Genomic DNA, 6,699 nt, shown 5'->3' on the forward strand with positions numbered 1-6,699 from the left:
TGTGTGTGTGTGTGTGTGTGTGTGTGTGTGTGTGTGTGTGTGTGTGTTGGGGGGAGATATTACACTGTTTAACCAACTGAAGGTCTACAGAGCTGTTCTGCTGACCTCATTGTATGCCTGTGAAACCTGCACAGTATACCAGTGCAATGCCAAAAACATGAACTCTTTCCATTTTAATTATCTTAGGAAGTTTCCTAAGATCACCTAGCAAGTTAAGGTACTGGACATGAGGTCTTTTCTTGAACTGAACTGCCAAGCATTCAAACTCTATTGCAGAAAGCACAACTCTAATGGTCTGGCCACATTGTTAGAAGACCAAAAGTATGTGTGCCTGAAAGACAATTTTTTGAAGAACTCACACAAGACTGGAGTTCACATGAAGGTCAGAAGAAGCAATGCAAAGACACTCTGAAAGTCTCTCTGAAGAACTTTGGAATAATTGAAATTCATGGGAGACACTGGCACAGGACCACCCAACATGGTTTGCCTGAATCAAAGAAGATACTGTACTCAGAGCAAAGCAGAATTTCAGCAGCTCTAATGAATCATGAGATGTGCAATTTTAGAGACATCTCCACTCCAAATGCTCATATGGACTATTTGTGCCCACCCTATGATAGGACCTTCCAAGCTCATATTGGTCTGATGTTTAGCACAATCTCTAGAACACAGTGGGAACTTAATAGTTTTTGATTGATTGCTGGATTATTTGATTAAATAATAAAAGTTTTGAAATGTAGAGCTGTAGCTAAAAATTAAAAAGGAAACATAAGAGAATAGGAAAAATTACCCATCATTTCATTATCTTACCTGCCAAAAGCATTGCCCTAAAGACATTTATAAGGGCCTTAAAAAAATGAGTTTTCATTCAACCATCAAAAAGAATCACTTTATCATTTCCCACAATAGTCACTGAATATGAATCACAAAAGAACAATACAGTAGGAAATGACTTGTCCCAAGATCCTTTCTGTCTGAATTCTATCAGATACTGGATCAGAAGAATACCAGTGAAAATACAACTAATGACAACAAGAATAGTGATGAACATGGTTTTGTCCATAAGTTCATTCAATTTTATAGTTAGAAATCTATATACCCATATTACTTTAAACTGCACAGTAGGTCATATTGTCAAAATAACGCACTGGATAATAATAAAAGGCCACCCAAGAAATCATGTCTTTAAGTAAAAAAAAAAAATGCCTCAAAATATCTCCCTTTCTCAAGTCACTTGTCTATGTTCATCTTATTCTTCTTAATAGATAGATGGATGATTGACAAATACATAGATAACTAAGTAGAAAGATAGCTGTATAGATCGATAGCTATGTAGATAGATAGATGATAGATAGATGAAAGATAGATAAATAGATACATACATACATACATACATACATACATACATACATACATACATAATACTTTTTATTACCTTATTGCAAGGTAGGGAACTTTTACTCATAGTTATTTCTTCTTTTTCCCTTATCCCTTTTGTTTGATTCTACTAAGTTCTGGCATTTCTTCTGAAATGTCTCCTCCATTGGCCCTTTCTTCTTTTTTCCTAGTATGACCACGGCAGTCCAAACTCATTTGTTCTCACCTTGCTTCAAGGGAAAAAAAACACAGGATTTAGACTCAGAAAACTTGAACTTGAATACCATATCTGCCACGTGTTACCTGTGTGAAATTAAACAAATATATGAGCCTCAGCTTGGAAATAATGAAAAAAAAAAGTGAGAGACCCGGTAAACGACTTCTGAGTTCTCTTCCATCTCCAAATCTACAATTTGGATTATTGTGATAGAATCCTAACTAGTCTATAGCCTCAATCCTTGTAATCTATCTTGTATAACACTCTTAGGCTAATATTTTTAACTAGCATTTTTATCATGTCACTCACATGCATATCCTATATTGGAACTCTAATAATTCTGATATCAAGGGAAAACAAACAAACACAAACCCTCTGCCTTCCTAATTGGTGTAGAAAACCTCAAAGAGTGAGATTCTTCTTGTCCATCCAAGATTATTTCCCAATTCTTGCCATCATGCCACCTCTACTTCATTTAGGAAGGCTATAAATTATTTCCTCATCCAGAGAATGTCCAATCTTTCCTTCCTTCTTTGACTTTACTAATGGCATTCTTCCATCTGGAATGCCACTATTTATTTTACCTTTTCTACCCCCCCATCCTTACATAAGGTCCACTTAGCCTTTAATCCTTACCTTTTCCATAAAGTCTTTCTGAATTCTTCTAGCTCACATTGATCATCCGTCTCTATGAATTCCAATATTTACCAATGTTACATAAGTGATCACAGTTCTTTTAATCATCTAATTGTGTCATGCTTGTTACTACTTTTTACTAGTTTTACATTTCATGAGGTCAGGGACCATGATTTTTTTTTCTCTTGTTTTTTTTGATTCAACAAGCATTTATTAAACACTTGCTATGTGCCAGCTACTGAGTTAGAGAATTTTGTTGTTCAATCACATCCTACTCTTTGTGACCACATTAGGGTTTTTCTTTTTTTATGGTAATTTTTATTTATTTTTTTGTTTTCAACATTTACTTCCACAAGATTTTGAGTTCCAAATATTTCTTCCATCTCTCCCCTCCCCCCACCATAAGATGGCATGCATTCTGAATACCCCTTCCCCTAGTCTGCCTTCCCTTCCATCTCTCCCCCCCTTCTCTTATCCCCTATCCCTTCAATTTTCCTGTAGGGCAGGATAGATTTCTGTACCCCATTTCCTGTATTTCTTATTTCCCAGTTGCATATGAAAACATTTTTTTTAAACATGCATTTCTAAAACTTTGGGTTTCAAATTTTCTCCCTTCCTCCTTTCCCACCCACCCTCATTGATAAAGGCAAACAACTAAGTATAGGTTATATATGTGCAGTTATGCAAAAAACTTCCATAGTAGACATGCAGTGAAAAACTAACTCTATTTCCCTTAATCCTATCCCACCCCCCCCGTTTATTCTATTCTTTCTTTTGACACTGTCCCTCCTCAGAATTACTTGCTTCTGATTACCCCCTTTCCCAATCTGCCTCCTCTCTATTGTCCCCCTACTCTCTTGTCCTCTTCCCCCCTATTTTCCTGTAGGGTAAGACAGATTTCCATACCCAATTTGGTGTGTATATTATTCCCTCCTTAAGTCAGATTCTATGAGAATAAGATTCACTCATTCCCTCTCACTTTCTCCCATTTCCCCTCCACTGTAAGAGCCTTTTCTTTTCTGGTTTTTTTTTGTGAGATAGTTTACCCCGTTCTACCTCTCCCTTTCTCCTTCTCCTAGTATAATCCTCTCTCACCACTTAATTTTATTCTCCAGATATGACTCCTTCATTTTCAGCTCACCCTGTGCCCTCTATCTATCTATCTATCTATCTATCTATCTATCTATCTATCTATCTACCTATCTATATATATATACGTACATATAATTTTTTCCCCTCCAACTACCCTAACACTGACAAAGTTCTCATGAGTTACAAATATGATCTTTCCATGCAGGAATGTAAACAGTTCAACCTTAATAAGTCTCTTATGATTTTTTCTTTCCTGTTTACCTCTTCATGTTCCACTTGAGTATTGTATTTGAAAATCAAATTTTCTATTCAGCTCTGGTCTTTTCATCAAGAATGCTTGAAAGTCCTCTATTTCACTGAATGACCATTTTTTCCCCTGCAGGATTATGCTCAGTTTTGCTGGGTAGGTGATTCTTGGTTGTAATCCTATCTACTTTGCCCTCCAGGATATTATATTCCATGCCCTGCTTTGCCTTAATGTAGAAGCTGCTAAATCTTGTGTTATCTTGATTGTGTTTCCACAATACTTGAATTGTTTCTTTCTGGCTGCTTGTAATATTTTCTCCCTGACCTAAGAACTCTGGAATTTGGCTACAATATTCCTAGGAGTTTTCCTTGGGGGATCTCTTTCAGGAGGAGATCAGTGGATTCTTTCAATTTCTATTTTGCCCTCTGGTTCTAAAATATCAGGGCAGTTTTCCTTGATCATTTTTTGAAAGATGATATCTAGGCTCTTTTTTTTTGATCATGGCTTTCAGATACTCTAGTAATTTTTAAATTCTCTCTCCTGGATCCATTCTCCAGGTCAGTTGTTTTTCCAATGAGATATTTCATATTGTTTTCTAATTTTTCATTCTTTTGGATTTGGTTTACAGTGTCTTGATTTCTCATAAAGTCACTAGCTTCCAATTGCTCTATTCTAATTTTGAAGGAAGTATTTTCTTCAGTAAGCTTTTGGACTTCCTTTTCCATTTGGCCAATTTTGCTTTTTAAGGTATTCTTCTCCTCATTGGCTTTTTGGACCTCTTTTGCCATTTGGGTTAGGTTATTTTTTAAGGTGTTATTTTCTTCAGTATTTTTTTGGGTCTCCTTTAGCAAGCTGTTGACTTGTTTTTCATGATTTTCTTGCAAAACCCTGTTTTTCCTCTACTTCTCTTACTTGCTTCTCAAAATCCCTTTTGAGCTCTTCCAAGGCCTGGGACTGATTCACATTCTTCTTGGAGGCTTTGGATGTAGGAGCTTTGGCTTTGTTGTCTTCTTCTGGTTGTATGTTTTGATCTTCATTGTCACCAAAGTAAGATAATATAGTCTGACTCTTTTTGTGCTGCTTACTCATGATCCTCGCCAATTACTTGAGTATTAAACTCCTTGTTAAGGTAAAAGTCTGCTTCCAATGTGGAGAGTGTACTGTCCCAAGCTTCAGGGATTTGTACAGCTGTTTTCAGAGACACTTCTAGGGACCTGAAAATTTTCAGTTCTTCCAAGGTGCTATAATAAGGGGCAAGGTGTTTTCTCTCCACCGCCACTAAAAGCTCCACCACACCAGCATTCCTCCTCACCCTAGGACTACCCCTCAGAACTGTGACCCAAATCCAAGCACCAGTAAAGCAAGAGATTCCTGCCTCAGCACAGGCAAAGAGATCCCTGCAATCCCCCTCTGATCAGCCACTTGATTCTCCTCAGTCTGTGGGCCAGAAGCTCAGGAAACAGCCATGGCCCCAGGGATGGCTAAGACCTAGTTCCTTCTCTCACCGCAGTCACAGACTTTTCCCACTGACCTTCTAAGTTGTCTTTGGCATTCGTGGGTTGAGAAGTCTGGAAACCGCCACAGCTGCCCGCAATTCAGTCCTCTGAGGGCTGTTCCAGGGTCGCTGCGGCCTGTGCGCCCATGCTGAACTGCATTCCTCTCCCTGCCTGGCACAATATACCTTTCTGATCAACCATCCAGGCTGTCTTTGGCTGGAAATTTTTTTCACTCTGTCTTTTTGTGGATTCTGCTGCTTTAGAATTTGTTTAGGGCCATTTTTTATAGGTATTTGGAGGGGTTTGGGGAGAGAGCTCAAGCAAGTCACTGCTTTCCCTCCGCCATCTTGGCTCCACCTCCTCATTCCAGCAACCATGCTTTAATACTGCTAAAAAAATTGCATTGAGTACCTAGCACAGTGGGTGTGTTCATAAAAATTCCTTAAAAAATAACAAATTTTTTGATCAGTTTTAATTATATGAAATATTATATTTCCTGATTGATAGGGTAAAAGATTGATACTTTCAGTATCGAGAATGTTGCTCAGGACTGTGAGCACTAATATACTGCACTGCAAAATATTTCATGGAATTATAAACTTGGAACAGACTTTAGGAAGGCCTAATCCATTGCCTTACCCTCAGGCAGATATGTGTCAAACCTTTGTAGGACAGATGGCTCTCAACTTTCTTCTTGAAATCCTTCAGATGGAGATGCCATACATTCTCTCAGCCACCAATTCTTAGGTTAATAATGTGGATGGATACTCATGAATTTTTTACTGGTATTTAATCAGTGCTTCCTACAGGAATATGTTAGGTGTGGATTATGGACTGTGCTGTGGTCAAACAAAATCTCACCTGCATTCCTTCAAAATCATTTCCTATAGTTATATAGATATATATATGCTTATATATAGAATTTTATATAGGTAAATATCTTTCTGTATTTAGATATTCATCTATCTACCTATCATCTGTAGGATGATATACACATACATACAGATAGATAGATAGATAGAGAGAGAGAGAGAGAGAGAGAGAGAGAGAGATTCACATGCACAGATAATTCAGGGAAAGATTGAGAAAGTTTTTTGGGGCATGAATGAGAATATAATACACATGCAAACATATGCATGTATATATGATATGTGGGCATACATAGATTTGTGTATTATATATATGTATATATGTATGTATATATGTGTGTCTGTGTATGAATTCATATATGCCTGTATGTGTGTATGCATATGCATATAAAGTCCTGTTGAGGAAACTTTTGCTTCTAAACAGATCACTACTGGTAACTCTCAGTATCTGTTCTATAATTTGTAGTCCCAGAATTTCCTGGCATACTAAGAGATTAAATAACCTGACTAGGGCAATATCATGCAGGGAAGATGAAACAGAGATGAAAATTGAATCCAAATGTTCTTCTTCCTTCTCCTTCTCCTCCTTTTCTTCCTCCTCCTCCTTCCTCTTCTTCTTCTTCCTCTCCTCTTCCTCCTTTTTCTCCTTCCTTCTCTTTCTCCTTCCTTCTCTTTCTCCTCCTCCTCCTCTTCCTCCTCCTCCTCCTTCTTCTTCTTTTTCTTCTTCTTCTTCTTCTTCTTCTTCTTCTTCTTCTTCTTCTTCTT

This window comes from Vombatus ursinus, unplaced genomic scaffold (genome assembly GCF_900497805.2).
Source record: "Vombatus ursinus unplaced genomic scaffold, bare-nosed wombat genome assembly UNPS02014810.1, whole genome shotgun sequence".
NCBI classification, from domain to species: domain Eukaryota; kingdom Metazoa; phylum Chordata; class Mammalia; order Diprotodontia; family Vombatidae; genus Vombatus; species Vombatus ursinus.